The sequence below is a fragment of the Motacilla alba genome, chromosome 1A (genome assembly GCF_015832195.1).
Source record: "Motacilla alba alba isolate MOTALB_02 chromosome 1A, Motacilla_alba_V1.0_pri, whole genome shotgun sequence".
Taxonomy (NCBI): domain Eukaryota; kingdom Metazoa; phylum Chordata; class Aves; order Passeriformes; family Motacillidae; genus Motacilla; species Motacilla alba.
The window spans coordinates 9,736,235-9,754,231 of NC_052031.1; the positions used below are offsets into that span (position 1 = coordinate 9,736,235).

Below are 17,997 nucleotides of genomic sequence, written 5' to 3' on the forward strand. Positions count from 1 at the left end.
GGATCACATGGCAAGCTAAAATTAAACTTCAGCTGATCTTCATTTTAGTATGTGAGTCCTCAAAATTATTGGACTGTAAATTGTGTTCCAAGAGAGAAGGCTTTAAAAATCAGTGCATTAGAATGAATTTAAATCTTTCCTGTGATGACAATACCTGGATATGTCCAAGTCTTGTGGTAGAGAATGTGCTTTCATGTCTATAGCTAGAAACTCCTGCTTTGTCCCCACCTAATTTTCAGATTAATTTGCTTTCCATAATGTTCATTATTGCACCCTGTGATAGTAGTCTTACAGGCTTGCAGCTCCAGTGAAATGTGTTATCCACTGCTGCAGTATGTGAATAATGGCTTGTTTGTGAAGGGAAAGCTTTGGTGTGTGTATTTCTTATAAATAATTCCTAACAGTTCATCCTGTGAAGGCATTTGTAATTACTTTAGGCTATTAAATGTTGGTCTTGCCTTTTGTGCATTATTTATACTGATGTTACTAGGCTATGACTGGGAGGGAATCAAATGGACAGAATACTAAACAAATCTAGTAAAAAGTAATGTACTCTGTGTGTTGAAGTTGACACAAAAGTTTATTTATCCTTATCTGCAAAGGGATTCAAGGTCTTAAATCATAGGTGTATTCTGCTGTTTAAAATACTCAATTTTTCTGCCTCAAACCAGTTACTGTTTCACAAAGTTATGGGTTTCCCACAGATTCTTAATCAAATCTGCCACTCCAGATCAGCCAGGCCTCTTCCTCTGGTTAGGAGCCAAAAAATTATAATGAAAATTTAAAGCATTTATTTTAGCTTCCTTACCTAATGTTTAAGTGGATCATATCAGATGAGATTAGAGCTCCAAATGGTCTGGGTTTGTATGTGTGGTAATGGCACCCATTGCAGAAGTTTTACTTTATGAAAACTTTCTGAAAAATTTTCTTGGTATTTTTCTTTCTGTCACGCCTTCTTTTTTAATATTTCTTTAGGGGTTTTTTTTTGGTTTTTTGTTTTGTTTTTTGTTTTTGTTTTTGTTTTTTGTTTGTTTGGTTTTTTTTTTTGTTTTTTTTTGGTCTGCTGTGTTGGCTTTGCACTCAGACTGACTGTGATGTGATACCAACATGACTCAATTTGCATGCCTTGGAAAATGCACAAATCTTCTGGAGATCAGCTGGGTCAAACATCTGATACATTCACCTGCCTTCATGTTTTACACCACTGTAGTACCTACAAGTCCACATTCTTTTCAGAAGCCTGCTAACATGCTGCCTACAATAATTAGTCATTTTGAGTGATTTACTAGTCCCATGTGTAACCTGCATCAATGCCTGCTGAGTGTGCTTTGGATTCTTGCTGTTTCCTCCCACTGCTTGTCCAATATCTATAGCATTATTCACCAGCCTCCTGGTTGCTTTGGCTGTGCCTGGCTGAGTGTTTAGCTTTTTAGAAACACATTCATATTCATGGAACACTCTGTTATATTCTTGAAGGAATTGGATTCCCACTGATCTGAGAGCAATTATTTGCCTTTTCTATAAGCTATGCCCTTCTGACTAGTCTGAGCGCCTGAAAAGTTCCTTTTTCTTGGCAAGTAAAAGGGAAAAGGGGATCTTTCTACCCTGTCTCTAGACATTTGTGAGACTAACAAAAAAGACACCTTATCTCATTGTTTATATGTTGGTTTTCAGACTATTTTGGGTTTCATTTATATTTTAAAGCAGTATGCAAGTCTCTGACTTTATAGAGACACATTGTCCCCATCATTTTTATGTTTGAAAGAGTGAAGTCTACACAATATCTATGCTGAGTATCTTCCTTCCTACTTGGTGCATCCTTTTCAAGCACATCCACAAAGAAAAGTTATCTAAATTCCTGTAAAGTGTAATACAGATTGTTATGATTCAGAAGTTTGCAGTGTAACAATAGGTTTTTAAAGCCCATGATAAATCTATACACGAAAGCTGCCATTTCCAAAGAAAGGAATCTAAACAGCGTTAAAAATGAATAAAAGAAAAATAACATGAGATTTTTTTTTCCTGTTGGTGAAGATTTTGGACACAAAAGGAGCTTTCACAGCAATAGTTAAACAGAATTTAGGAAGCAGATCCTAGGAGATGCTCTTCACCTCTCCTACCAACCACACCTTACCTAGATGTTGTTCCACTGACTAAAGGAGCTACTCTAGATATACAAAATTATAGAAAGAAAATGAAATATTGAAGACACTCACCTTCAGAAAATGTGTATACTTGGAAAAATCCTGCAGCATGAGAAATAGATTTTTACAATTTGTCTTCATTAGTGGAGACAATGCCAAAGCATACTGTTTTTCCAACAGCAACCAGAAAGGCAGCATGAGTGAGGCAAAGCCAGTTTTTCTAATGACATTTCTCATTCTCTGGAAAAACACCCCAGCAACTAATGTGTCATTGTACACTACTTTTCCCCCCAGATTCTTGAAATTGTCTTGTTGAATCTACCTTCTTTTATCCAAGTACAGATCTATCAAGGAGGAAAGGTAAAGACGCCATAACCTTTCCATAAATGTCTCATTATTTTGGATATATGCCTTCTTACATTATAAAAAAAAAACCTTCTGATATCACAGCAACATCCAACTTTAATACAACAAATCAGTTCCCTCTTTATTGCCAGCATCTACTGCCCTCAGGTTAGTTGTTCTGAATAAAATTCCAAAATTAAATATTGCTGTTTTCTTGTCGAACAAAGCTGACTAATTTGTTTCAAGTACAATTTTCTGCCACTGGCTAAAGATTCTAAATTGAAGACAGCTTGAAAAATGGATATAATAGGAAATGATGCAAATCCTGAGAGAAAGAACACCCACACAAACAACAAAGACATCCTTTTTTTCTCTGTCCCTCTCCGGGATTAACTGAATATGTGGGTACATATTTAAAGTACTGACCAAAGGTAATAATTATTCCAATTTCTGGTATAATTTTGAGCAGAAAGTTCTTTCTTGGGGATACTATGTCTGTTATGATCACAGATTAAAGTAAAAAAGAAAGATATTTTGGATGCATTTTGGGAATTTATCTATATTATTATTTTTATGTTAATAATCCAAGTTACACCATAGCAGATTTTTTTCATATAAAAGGTCCAAAAATTCATTTTAGCAGATTTCCGAAAGAAATTACAAGTTTTGATGAAGTTTTAACTGTTTAATTAAAAAAATCCCAACAAAATTTTGAAAGGGATGAATAAAATTGGTATCTTCCTTAGTTTCCTAATGAATAATTTGAATTAATAACCTGATCTTTATAATGCAGTCCCTTGTAATGACAAAATGAGATGTCCAATACATTCTCAACTGACTGAAGTGCTTTAAGCTTGTATAAACACTTGTTTTATGATACAAAGTTACCTTTGATGGTTGGCAGAGGAACTTCAAGGATTCTGCACCATTTTGAAATTAGTGTAAGTGGGAAGACAGTGCTTCTATCTGGAAACTTTAGATAATGCACACTGGGCATTCTGTCCTTCCATCTGTTCTGATGGCCTTTAAATATCTCCAGTGAAAGAGACTCCACACTCTCTCTGAACAATCTGTTCCACTGCTTGGTCACCCACAAAATAAAGAAGTACTTCCTCATGTTCAGGAGGAACTTGCTATGCATGAATTTCTGCCTGTTGCTCTTGTCCTATTGCTCAGCACCACTGAACAAAGCTCAGTCCATCCTCCTGTCACCATCCCATCAGATCCTGATAGATACTAGCGAGGTCTTCTCAGTCATCTCTTCTCAAAGCTGGATAAGCCCAATTCTCACAGCTTTTCCTCTTGAGAGGAAATAATTTTTATAGCCCTTTGATGGACCTGCCCCAGGATCTCCATGTCTCTCTTGTACTGAGGAGCCAAAAACTAGACACAACACAGCATATGTGGCCTCACAAGGGCTGAGTAGATGGGCAGAACCACCTTCCTCAGCCAGCTGGCAATGCTCTTCCATTGGCCTTTGTGGCACAAGGGCACACAGAAAGTACATGCAGAGCTAATTGTCCAATGGACTTGCAGGTCCTTCTCTGTAGAGCTGCCTTCCAGCAGGTGTAGTCTGTGCTCCTCCCCGAGTGCAGGACCCTGCATTTGCCTTCATTGAATTCCAGAAGGTTCTTCTCTGACCAACTCTCCATCCTGTCAAGGTCCATCTGAAGGGCTGCACAGCCCTCTGGGGTATTGGCCACTCCTTCCAGCCTTGTGTCATCAGCAAACTTGCTGGGAAGTATCTATCCCTTCATCTAAGTTACAAGTTGAGCAAGATTGAACCCAGTATCAAAACCCTTGTGGGCTATCACTTGTTGCAGGTTTTCATCCAGGTCTCTGTGCCACTGATCAAAACCCCCTAAACTCTCCTGTTCAGCCAGTTCTCCATCCGTCCCACCATCCACTTGTCCAGCCTTCACTTCATGACTTTTTCTATGAGGATATCATGGGAGATAGCATCAAAAGCCTTACTGAAGTCTGGTAAACAATATTCCACTGTTCTCCCCTCACCTGTCTATACGGGTTTTGAATTCAAGTGATGCTTGTGACAGGAGAGACTGCCTTCAGTGAATTAAAGGAAGTTTTACCTTTGGAATTCAGTATTGCCCCATTTGAGTTCTGCAATAAATTTTGAAATAAATTAATATATTTCATTGCATGGTGCAGGAAACATTGCTTCACTTCTGTATGAATTACATAATATTTATACATGGTCATGACACACATGGATGACATACACAGCCAGATAGATGTAGTGGCCGGGATGAATAATGTTTAACAGTTTAGGTCAGGGTGTACTTCATGAAAGTCATGGAAATTTCAGCAGCCTAATATTGGCATGAGGGAAGAGGGATCACACAATAAGAAACTTTCAAGTATGTGAAAAATACAGGAGTGGTGCTGGAGAATGCAGAAAAATTCTATTTGAAGCATTTAGATGACTGAGCAACTAAAGTTCTGCAAATTATTCCTGAAGGTGGGAAATCTGTCCTGTGAGCAAAACTGAGCTAAGACTCAATAGCTTTTACTCTTTTAGTTAGAGTAGCAACATGTTTGTCCTACTCTATAGGTGATCTTTTACTCCCCAGGTTATCACAGGGCTGGCTCACTGGACAGTATTTACTTTAAATAAGCAGAATTATATTTCAGAAAGTTGCTTACATAAATACAAGGAATCTTTTGTGACACAAACTTTTTGGAAGTCAGATAGCCTATCTTGTCTTCAGAGAAATATCCAAACTAGGTAATTTTTTTGTTCCTCTAGTTGGTTTCTGTACTGACGCTAGTGGCATTTTTTTTGTGTGTCTTTTTTTCCTTTTTTATTGCAGTAAATTGTGAAAGGGAAGGTAGGATCTGCGAACCATTTCAAGCAGAAAATTTGTATAATGCTTCATGGTAGGATAAAAACAAGTATCAGCAATTTGAAATTAACTTACATAACTCTAACTTCATAAACTTAAATTTGAGCCCAAATATTTAGACTTGATTTAGACTTGATTCAACAAGAAAATACTTTGTGCTGAGGCAAGGTAGATTCCTAGGATTAAGTCTACTTCAATGATGTGCTTACATTTGAACAAATGCACATATATTCATACACACATGTTAGGATCCGATTATCAAAAGATGCTTCTGCCCAAATTAAGGTGCAAATGAGACCATATACCAATGTCAGGAGTATGAATTTTATTGAAGAGTAGATGTGTGGCAGGGAGGGCAGAGAGAGAAGAAAGAAAGATTAAGTAGTAATGTAGTCACCACAACATGGATTGCTGTGCCATTCTTCCTGCCCTTCCTCCTCTGGTCTTCTCACTGGTCTTCTCTTCACTCTCCTTAGAGTGTTCTTGGGGAGGTATCACTTTTAGAAAATCTAACTCCCAGGTATCCACAGAATGTAGATGCTGTTCCCACAGCTTGGGCTGGCATGTGTATAAGGACTTGCTTCCTCTCTCACGGTTTGCCATGGTGGGATTTTTTTGTCCAGATAGGTTACCCAGACCTGCCTCAGCCTGGCATCTCCCTATTGTCGCCTTCTGCACTTATTGCAAGTCCCCACATCACAGTGGGGTTTTGCCCAATGTGCTAATTCCAAACCTCCACCTCAGTTTAGGCCTGGAATTAATGGCTTCCTGGTTGCCACATGTGCCTCTCGTGGTGCTTTATCTTATGGGAACTTCCTTCCTAGACAGTGTCTTGAGGTATTTCACTGCATTCTTCCAGTCCTGACAACATGTGTGCATGTATATATAGATATTTGTACACGTATATAAGTTATTGAATCTCACATAGATATATACATAGATATGGACACACATATGACTTATTATTTTTTTGACATACCTCTTTGGAAATAAAAAAACAAACCTGGGTTCCGAATGAAATGCGTCATCTGTGTCTGTGGGGTTCTTCATTATTCAAAACACTGCTTTTGTTTCATTAGCTTTTATTATCTGGAGAATGAACATCACTGTTTTTAACTGCAATGGTTAACAAAAAAAGATAAAACCTGTGTTGCATAGTGGCTCTCATATAAAAAGGCAACAAATCCTATTAATATTCAGTTTTCAATTGACTTTTACCTGTCAATTGTAATGGTCTTTATTAAAAACATTTACAATAATTAGATGATTATTGATTTCACTGGAAAGTTCTTTTGAATCTTAAATAAAGGATAAGGAAAATTGATCTGATAATTAATATTTTGCAAGCAGGCTCTGCTTAAGTAGTTTGGGCATTTCACTGAAAAAAAAAAGTTTTATTTCAGTCTCTTACTCATTCTGTTTCTATTTTAATTACCTAATTAAAACTTAGGGTTTTTTCTACTATATATAAAAAAACCCTAATTCAATATCTTTATACAGGTGGGACCTCCAAAATAGGTAATACAATGAGAAATTTCATCATGGGATTTATGGGGGTATCAGCCACTTAAATAAAAAGTTTATAATCAGTGGAATGAAATAACCATTCTGAAGGTACAATTGATCTGACCTATTTTAGAGATCTATTTGCAAGTAAGACCAAGTAAAACTACATTCTAGATGAGCAGTCCCTCAGATGAAGACAGAGATGCTCAGACAGATGAATCCTAGCAGCAGAGTTACCTCATGTCCGGCAGATGTTAGGTGACAGTCACTGTAAAACATTACTCTAAATGCATCAAGCAGTAACTTTTAAGCACATTTAACTTTATTTGAAAAAAAATGCTAATTTGATTTGCTCTGAAGTTCTAAAATGACTGCTGTGCTCAACACCAAGTGAAATTACCATTTGGAGTGTTAAGTTCCATAATTATCTTGAACTAAGAAGAAACACAAGATGGTGTCAATTTGGTTTTTCTGTTTTATTTGTTAGAAAATGCTCTAATTAGGGCATGAAAAATAGAATAGGGGAGAAGCTTTGGGTTAACTGTTACTCAGATATAATATAATCATTTTCAAATCATAGACATATAATTGTTATAGAGAATCAGGATGAACACTGAAGCAGGTCAAAAATCTTCCAATTTTGTGCATCTGTAGATAGCAAGTACTAATTCTATTTTAATTGCATTTATATAATTTATTATTTTCAGTGGTCAGAATTCAGTGTTTCTAACCAGTCTGATGGGACTGCTTTGTTGTTGTTGTTGTTTGTTTGGTTGGTTTATTGTTTGGTTAGGGTGTTTTGTTTGTTTGTTTGTTTGGTTGGTTGGTTGGTTGGTTGGCTGGTTGGTTTTTTAACAAGGCAAAAGGAATTTTGCCAGGATTTGTGATCAATTTAGCAATAAGTTTCTCTTTTGGTTACTCTTGAGGAAAACCCCACACTAGTCCTCTCTTCTTTCCACCTTTCAAATCTCCCTGGCAAAAGTAAAAAAACCACGAGCCCTGCACTGCAGAGATGATATCCTGTAGAATTCTTCCATAGATTCATTTATCAACATAAAACTCATTAGAAAGAAGTAGGAACATTCCTGATTTGCTGTATCTTGAGTTCTGTAGATCTACAGTTACTGATCACCTCCTAGATTGTTTTGTCTTTCAGAGGAGTTGATTGTATTTGCTGAAAGAATTTCACCCACAAAAGATGTTAGCAGACAGCAGTTTCCCTTGTTGACCTGTGATAAGCCTGGCAAGAAGCTCTGGGTGCCTAATGAGATCAGATGTGCTCTTCTCTGAATCCTGTACCTCTGTGGAGATAGTGGGTCTGTACCTGCTCACTTCACTGTAGCTCACCAGGAATCATAGCAGATAGAGCTAAAATCTGTTACAAACTTGAGGGGAAAAATCACAACAGAAAACACAAGTAGATCACATTAAAACACAACACATAGAATTAGTAACTTCCTCCTTTTTTTAAGACAGTGTCACTAACACTTATCATCACTGACAGTTCAATCTAGCTCAGATTTGAACTATATATATACATCATATAAATTTAGAAATAGGCTTTAGGAGAGGCATGGAAATAATATCAACAGTTCAGGAAAGTTTCCTCTCAAATACTTCAGTGATTTCTTCAGGGCTCAAAACCCACTGTATTTAGTATTTAGACTTTTAACTCACTGTTGGTTAATGGAAGGAAGAAAAGGATCCTTCACCAGCTGGGGAGGTGGAAGACAACAAACTCTAGGAGCTCCTAAAGGAGCAAAGATGAAACTGGAGAATAAAGGACAAAGGTGATGTGGGAACTTGTCAGAGGGCACATAATAATTTTAATGTTCCACACCATGGGCCTGTTTGGAAGCACAGACTTTGAAATTTTGGGGAGTGGGCAGCCCATGAGGAAATCTGGCATATGTCTGTCAAAACACTAATGAGGAAAAGCATAAATTTCATTCTTTAGATTTTTCTAGTAAAGAGTAACAAGGGACTGAAGTATCCTTGAGCTGTGAGGTCTTCCCAGGCTGTTACATTCCTTCTTTTAATTTTTGCCTAACAGCTGGGCCAAAGAGACAAGCCAACCTGCTCACTTCTTAGAATTAAGCTGTCTTTAGATAAACTCCAAATTCAGCTGAGTCCAGCACACTTCATGAACACTCATTCCCAGCATTATAAAACTTTGGGATTCACAACCAACCTTCAACTTATATAGAGCACACCCAGCCATACAGTATCAGACAGAAAGATGTATCCAATGCATCTGAGCTCTCCAGCTCCCTCCAGCAAAAAAGGAGCAATGAACTCAGCTTGCATTCATGCTATGGCACTACTGACTTCTATCTCCTGCAGCAAAACTCTGGAATGAACTGGACTTGCTTTCATGCAGAAGTGCTAACTTGTTGATAGCACCACAGCTATATTTAAAGCTCTTTTTCCTCAGGCAGCTTTTCTTTATTGTTGACAGTAAAATAGATGTGCTATAAAAAGAGATTTTTGTTTTCAAACAGTTGGGAAATAATGCAAGGGCCACAAAACAGATTCAATATTCCTTAGACTTCTTTAAAATGAGCAAAACTGGAAATATGCAATTGGTGCCCAAAGTGGTTTTAAAAATACTGAAAGTCCTGGCATTGGAGACAATGTCTTTTTCCCACAAAGCAACAGATTTTTTTTCATGGTCTCATAGCAAAATGTGCAGTGTTCACTCTGTTCTGCTCCAAACAGAGATTAAAACACTCTTCTAATCAGATTTTTTTTTTTTTCAAGAACCTCACTTATACAATGAAAGCAACAATTTTTCTTGAAACAACATTAGTTTAGAAAATGCCTTTGTGATCATTATTACTTGCAAACTGTAAAATTAACTATGTAGGGAACAAGTCATAGGAAAGGATTCTTCCCAACCACTGTGTCCTTGTTAGTATGAAGAAGATGAAGCCAGACTTTTCTCAGAGCTCAGCAGTCAGAACTAGGAAATAGATAACATTCACAAGCTGAAGAAAAGGAACTCCTAACTGAATAAGGGGAAAACGAAAAGCAAGCTAAACCAACCAACCCAACAAAACCACACAACGTTTTGGTTCAAAACTCTGCAAAAGCACTCTGTTCAGCCTCATCTAATATGGAAGTTAACCCTGTGAGTGTGCGGTTGGACTGGAGTGCTCCAGCAGTTCTTTGCTCCGTGAATTATTCTATCAGTTTAGAATTACTTCATAAAGCACACTTTAAACTAGCATCATGTCTGTAAAATGCCATTTTTCCTTTCCCCGAACCTCATCTCTCCCTCCATGGTGACATAAGGCACGTGCTGATTCAGGTTAGGTGACTAACCCAAAATCAATACACTGGGATGGGGCAGGGAGGGGGTGAGGTTACAGTGGGCAGGATCCTTTCTGCCAACGAGCTCATTAGGCAGCTGTACAAACATTTTGGCTACAGGAGATAAAGTCAGGGACACTGTGCAGGAAGCAATAGGCAGGAATTTGGAGAGAGCTCTTTTAGCACCAGTGCCTGTTTACGACTTTTTAAGACTTGGTGATTAGTTACAGGTAGCAATCTTTTCAGCTAGACTGGTGCTGAGAATGGTGTAGTTTTCTTTAGGGGAACATCTCATCAGGAAGAGTTTAAAGCAGCAATCTGCTTCAACTGTTTATTAAAAACTCCATAGTGTTTTTCATAACCACTGAGCTGATTGAATTCCTCCCAGGTAATTGCTTGATGTTCCATGCTGCAATTGCCTACAATTAATGTATTCTTTTCTTTCCCTAATGACAACAAGACCTGGAATATCTGATCACAGGCTTTGTAAATAAGGGGTTATTAAAAAAAACAAAATTGTTAAATACCAGAAAAAAAATCCAAGCCGGGTTGTTTATTTTGCACATTCTTTTTTCTGAGCAAAAGGATGATGGTTTTATGGTAAATCACTGAGGAAACCTCAGCAATTTTTTTTTCAATGCCAGTTGCACCAGTTTTGTCTTTTGACAGCAGAGGAGTGAATTCTGCCTTTACCAGTGCCTGTTTTCAAAGCATAACAAACAGCTTTCAAAATCAGAAAGCACAGTACTCAGTGGGGTAGCAGACTTGCCTTATGTTTCTTGAAGCATTCTTGATAAAAAATACTCCTTTGCTGGAGCTTATATGTACATGGAAAAGGAGAAAATTCAGCATGAAGCTTGAAAGCTCATTATCTTGCTGTCTCTATATGCTTCTCTGAGATAGTTTAGAAAAGTAATGAAGATTACCAATGTACATTTAGTTGCCATTACTCTCTTTAACTGTAGTTGCCTCACCTTTCTGATTGGAAGTACTACTTATAATTACTTATATTTTTGTGAAAATAATGATTGTAAACATATAATACAGACCACTATCCTTTCTAAGTTTTAGGGGTTTGCTAACTACCACTAGCATTACTATTATTAAGGGATAAACCCAAAATTTTGCAAAGAAGAAGTAGTGCAAGATGCTGAAAGTATTCATCACAAAAGGTCTGAGATAGAAATTTTGATTATTTAATGAAAATTGTGACTATTAGCTTACAGGATGATAGACATCTCAGGCTAAGCTTTATTTAATGTAGAGGGTTGTTTATGTTGTGCTATTGAATTGTAATGTATGGATTTTGTTTTGAAATTGGAAGTTGAGTGCTTTACACAGGATAGTTAGAGCTTTGTGAGCCATTTCAGTAGCAAGTTTGCAGTCTCCACATCAGTATGATTGTCCTTGGTCAGAATCATGGACTTAAAAGTCTGCATTCTTTCCTGCAGCCAGACTGTGTTGGGAAGTGGGAATGAAAATGTCCAGAGGAGTTAAATTGGTGCTCACCTGAATTACAATGTATACATATGCTCAAATTTCAGACATGAAGATAGCAAAATGTATAGATTTGACTGGTAAATAAAGCTTCTCTCTTTGAAAAAAGTTATCAACAGAGAGACCTTGTGACTTCAACAGTGAGTGGAACATGAGTCTAACAGCACTCAGAGGCTGGTGGTTCAGCAATGGATCCACAAAGTTTTGCTTCTGAACCCTCATGTAAGGGCACTTGTGGTACATGTAGTCAGGAGAGGGTAAAATTTGGCATCAAAGATAAATAAAGATAAAATAACTTCAAAGATAAAATATGTTCTTCAGCTTCTTTGGCCTTGAAACCTATATTTCACAATGATCATCACAACAGAGAAATAATTAGCACTACCACCAATCAATAAGTCCATTTAAATTCATATGAGTATGAACATGTCATATTTTCCAAATCAGATGAACAACTACATCCTACTCTTAGGGAAGAAAACACAGGTCAATTTTACATGATGAATCCAGATACCAACTCTGAATTTAAGAAAGTTGTCTCATAGATTTTTTAGCAAAATATTTCTTTCCTACAGTGAATCCTAATCTGAATTGATCTTTAGTGATTTTATTAATGTTCCTGAGCTAATCTATATTGCTACCTCAATATTTGCATATTTAAATATTTCTGCCTTTATTTTTGTGTTTATGTACTCAGTGATTTCTTACATTTGTTGGGAACTCAGTAAAAATCTGTTCAAGTCACTAAATACTGTCAAATGCTAATGAGAACTACTGAATCAGTCTTTGAATCCTTTTCTTTCTCAGTCCTCAATCATTTAATATTTTGCATGTCCTTTAATCAGTTAAAATTACATCTGAGATTTTATACAGCTGGTAATATTTTTCTGACCTAGATTAAAGAGCTTTGTTTTCTGTGAGAAAATATACATCACAGACTGTTTTTTTTTTGTGACAGATGCAGAAACAATTTGTTGGACATAAGATTGCTCACAAATAGCACTGAAATTGCAACCTGGCATTGTTTCTTTTATGTCATGAGAAAAGAGGAGTTTGATCTGGTACTTTACTGTTCTTTGCAATGTTCTCTCTAGTACTGCTGAGTGTCTCAGCTGTCATGATATCTAACCATGGGCAGGCACCAGCTTGGCAAGTCATTCTTCATGAATATTACCCTAAGGAACAGTGTTTTCTTGGATTTGAGCCAATTCCAAGCAGATATTCAGTAGTCATATTGTTTCTCTTTAGGATATCTAAAAAGGCAATGATGTAGAGTTTTTAAATATTCTTTACTTCATCAAGACTCCTTTTGTGGTGGCTCTTTGGAGGAAAGTAAATTTCTTCAGTTCATGTAAGAGCTGAACTGGAGGTTTAATAAATCTATATATCAGATTTTTATTCAATCTTCTCTCTCACAGTATGTAATAATTTCTGAATAAGTTAAAAATCCAGGAAAAATATATGTTCTGGTTTCCTAAATCTGTCTTCGTTTTTAGTTTAACACCCCCCCCCCCTTATTTTCTGTTCTAAATTCATTGAAATTGTAAAGAAAGCCTGTGCAATTTCTTCAGGTATTGGCATCATATTCATGGATGATGATTGCAAAGGCAATGGTATACTTTATTACAAATTAATAATGAGTAGCAGTAATAGCTTGGGTTCTTTTCCATGTCCCAGGTATTTTATATTTCAAAATTCACCAGATAAGTTTTAAATAACATGCAACGAATCTATGCTGCACTTTCTGTTCGTGAGGTCTTGCAAAACCCTACTTTCAATTCCCATATGCACAGCTTTAATTTTTAAATGTAAATCATGAGCAAGACTTCAACAGTCATCTTCAAACAGCAGTATTAAATCTCAGAGATTCTTGACAAAATCATGAGTGTTGGCCTCAGTGTATAAAGTCTGTGAAGTATTAACTCCCAAAACAAGAGACTAAGCTTCTTCAGTTGCCAGAAAGTAAATCTACAGGAGATGTCAGAGCATTAGTTCACTATGAGATACTCCTTTGTATTCACTATTGGAAAGATTCAGCTAATTTTAAAAGTTCCACTGCATTCATACTGCCCAGAGCAGAAAAGGATTTTCAATTAGTTACAAAATAGTTTGGTTTCTTTTTATCTACAGATAAATGCTTCAGTGTATAATGCTTCAGATAAATGCTAAAGGTGTATGCTTCAGTGACTTTAGAAAATGGAGAGAGAGTTTCTAAGCCAGACAGATATAAACACCAACATATGTGTGTTTTCTTAGTCACCTTTTCTGGTGCACATCATTTTGAGAAAACTTTCATCAGTAAGTTTTCCAGTTGCAGGTGGAATTGATATTAAATCCAGGTGAAGGCCAAGAAATCATAGCCCCAAATCCCCTTATTTGGGATACACTCAGATTCCAAGATGGGATTACCTCTTTTCTCTGTGGCACCAGGGAAAGGTCCCAGCATCTGAAAGGAATCAGAATTTGACTTTTTTTTCTCTAAAAAGTCCTGAAAAATATTTTAGGTGATCATATTGAAGATTTTCAGTCTTGCACTATAAATAATTTCCCCTTACATCTCTGCTACCAATCTATCATATTCTTCCATGACTGAATATTAGGCCCTTTTATTTTACTAAAATCTCTGATTCCCAGCTCACCTTTCTTTGTGAGGGGACTTCCACTGTCTCTCCCATTTCCCATGGAAGTTCAGAAACTCAGAAACATTTGTGGCATTTTCACCCCTACAGAAGATTGTGACCTCTTCTGTAACATCATTTTGTCACCTGGGACACGGACTTAAAATGTTGACTTTTGCCATTGCTTTTTACATTATATATAATTCCAATTAACTGGAATTAACTGTAAACTGGTTCCTTACCAATTCAAAAACTCTTGAAATAGAAACACATTTTTCCCTTTCTTTTTTTCTTTCCATCATTTAAGTCTTCATTACAAATCTGAGTGGATTTGCATAAGTGCTGTACTGTCCCTGTACTTTTTCTTCTGCTCTAGGTTTTTATATAATATTTTTTATTCAAACATATCTCTGTGGAGTTTAGATGTGCACATCAGTTCAACAGTGCAATGAAACAACAACTTTAGGATGTCTCTTATAGCAGCTTGAGGGAACCAGCATTGCATGAAATAAAGAATAATGGAACTGCTGAGTGCTGAATGAGAGGGAAAATGTAAAGTATGCATTCAAACAAAATGCAGGTACATTAGTCTGTAAAGATTTCTGGTGGAAGCTTAAAAACTTGAAAAAAAAAAAAAAAAGAAAAGGCATTTAATAGAAAACTTCAGGCAAGAGCCGAAAGGTAAACTGATATTTCTCCAGACTGGCAACTTTAGGAACTATGCCCATATTACTATAAGATGCTTTCAAGCATCAGTCCTCCACAGACTACAGAACTCTGAATAATAGTATGGAATACTCTGCAGAACATATCTGTTCATCCCTCCTGAGCAAAATTTGGATTACCAGCTTTTTTTTTTTTAGTTTTGACTGAGCTGATTCCATATTTATCCTGATTAATGGAAAGGATCATCCTCCATTGCTCTGCTGGGGAGATTATGCAGGTAGTAGAATCCCAGTAGAGATTACAAGTATTATGCTAAAATTTCCTAGGTTCTCTGCAGCCAGCCCCAAAATACTCTGATGGTCCTGGAAGACAGATTTGGTTTTATTTCCTATGTTAGTCACAATGAGCTTTGTTAGAATTATCACAGCTCTCACTGTCACACAGAATAGGCAACATCTCATACTCTTATACTTAGTAGTCCTATTAGCAACAGTAATTTCAGTAATCATTCTTATTTAATGCAAGAGAAAGAGCATCTCAACAGTGAGCTGCTACCACTGCCCCAGGAAATGTAAGTATGCAAAAGGAAATCTATTAATATAAGAGCATACCTGTCTTCCACATGAACAGTCAGTGCAGAAGCTTTTGCTCTGGTACCCAAGCTGTGCAGCACACACGGCTCTGCTCTCCAGTGTGTAGCTCCAGGGAGGTATGAGCAAGACTTTAAGCATATTTCACTGAAAGTGCCTCAGAGCTGCAGTATAAATCTGAGGGGGAATCTGGAAATCATGATGTGAGGAGTGAATAGGCTTGTTCTTACCAAAAATTTTCATCTCCAGCTATCATGATAGCGTGCCTACTAGGTTTATAGCACAAAAGAGTGCTAACATATTGTGTTAGGTTTGGTATGTGTATGGATGTATTTGTGTACACAAATGCCATCTTCCACCTCCTTCTCAAAGAAAGCCTTATTAAGTTACATATGCCACCATGTGTTAAGTAATTTTTTTTGTGGGCTATAAATGACTTGGCCAAGCTGTGAAATGAAACAGCTTGTTCCACTGCACTAACAGTGCAGGCTCAGTGCTTATTGTCTGTGCAGTAAATGTTCCATGAGTCACTCTCCAAACGAAGCCACATCATATGTGGTTCTTACACCAAGTCCTTTTCACTGTGTATACATCTTTGTGATAGGACAGCTTTATGACAAAGAGAAAATATCAAAATATAGTATTATTTGCGCTTTTAAGACAGAAAACAGTGGTATTTTTTTCAGTTTGATTGTCACTTCTAAAAACTTCAGCATGTCTAGTAAAACTAAGCCTGTATTAGGTGTTTAGGTAACATCTACTCCTGAAGTTAGAATTTTACCTTTGAAATGGTTTTCTACTTATTTTTCTAATGAAATAAATTCTCTTAAGACATGCATCTAATTTTATCCATCTGTCTTTGAATGTTTGTTTTTTTTTGTTTTTTATTAGCCTATATGTCCAAAACACTACAAGTAATGAAAAATCACTGCTTAAAGAGCCCTCTGCCAAAGCAAATAGGGAAATTCCTAGGTGCTCCTGTTATGCAACATGTTCTTGGGTTTACATTCAAATGCAACATGACTGTTTCTGCTTCTGCCTGACTGACCCACAAGTTCAGCAGACATTATATAAATAAACTTTGTTTTCATTTAATTCTTCCCACTTCTGAGTGGTCAGCAGGTTTCCTAACAGAAAACTACTTTTTGCAAATGCAACCTGCAAGCATTTTGTTTTAATTGTTTTCATTTTTAGCTGTTTTTTTTTAGGAAATACATTGTTCTTACAACATCTTCTAAGCATGTCATGTATTTTAATTTAGATTGGTGAATATTTGTTTTCATCCCAAGCAAAAAAATATTCCATTCAAATTATTTGTCTCTCTTTGGATTCCCAAAAAGTGAATACAATAAATGCAAAACCCACTTAGTAATCTAGTCTTTCCTCTACTGATATTATGCTACATAAGACTTCTGAATTGCATTTGTAATTATTTGATCCTCTTTATTGTATCTTGAAGGACATTTTCCATTATCTCTTGCTACCATTCACATGACTAATTTTTCTCCCCTTAAAGTGCTTGTATTATTTCTATGATAGTTTCATCATATTGTAACATAAGACAAATGGACTTTAATGCATTTCTTAGGATTTCCAGCATTTTAAGCCAGAATGTCTAATTTCTCAAAATCAAGTGGATACAATGAATAAATAAATCTGTTGTGATATTCAATCTCCATATGTGAGAAGTGAGAAGGTGTAAAATTTTTCATTATTTTGAAACAGAAAGTGAAGGCTGTCTCAGAAGGGATTTTGTCATTTCAGACTATTTGTCATTTCAGACTATGTTGAACTCTCAAAATCTTGCATATCAAAAATAAAAAAAAAAGATAAAAAATATCTTTACCATGAGAGAGGGAAAGTAGCTTACAATCTGTCATTTTTTATTGAGAACCTAAGCACATCTAGCAAAATCCTCCCTGTTTTTGTACTCGTGAGACCCATTTTGTGTTCTCATACTGACATGGGAAAAAAGTGCAGACTCAGTCATACTACTTTATTAAAATATTTATGCTGTGTTACACAAATATTATTGTAGCATTGTGCAAATACTGAACTGAACTGTTGTTATGTTGTTATGTCAAATCCAGAGTTTTGCAGGCAGTTTGCAATTTTTTTTCTCCCTTTAGCAACACATTTTCTCCTTGGTAAAGCTGCAGTAGAATAAGCTTAAATAGTGAAAGTTCAGGTTGCTCTGTATGTACAGCACTAGTTTTCTTCTTCTCCCTGTATGAAGTTTTTTATACAAAAAGCCAGGGCAAAGTGTGCTTTTCATCATCAAAATTTCAGATGTGCTTGGCAAGCCATCTTTTATGCAACTGAATCTGCAGCCTCTGATATGTCTCATTATGTAAGATGCTAAAATTATGAAGACTATGAATAGATATTTAGACTTGGGCAGTGATTTATGGTGAGGATGAAAGGGAACAAAGGTGGTTGAAGAGAGTTTTTCCTT

At 36.4% G+C, this 17,997-nt stretch overlaps 1 protein-coding gene across 2 annotated transcripts in view; it reads left to right on the top strand.

The window, feature by feature from the left end:
* PCLO (piccolo presynaptic cytomatrix protein) overlaps nucleotides 1-17,997 on the top strand; it is a 324,823-nt gene that overhangs the window by 288,544 nt on the left and 18,282 nt on the right. The gene's annotated exons all lie outside the window — the stretch shown is intronic.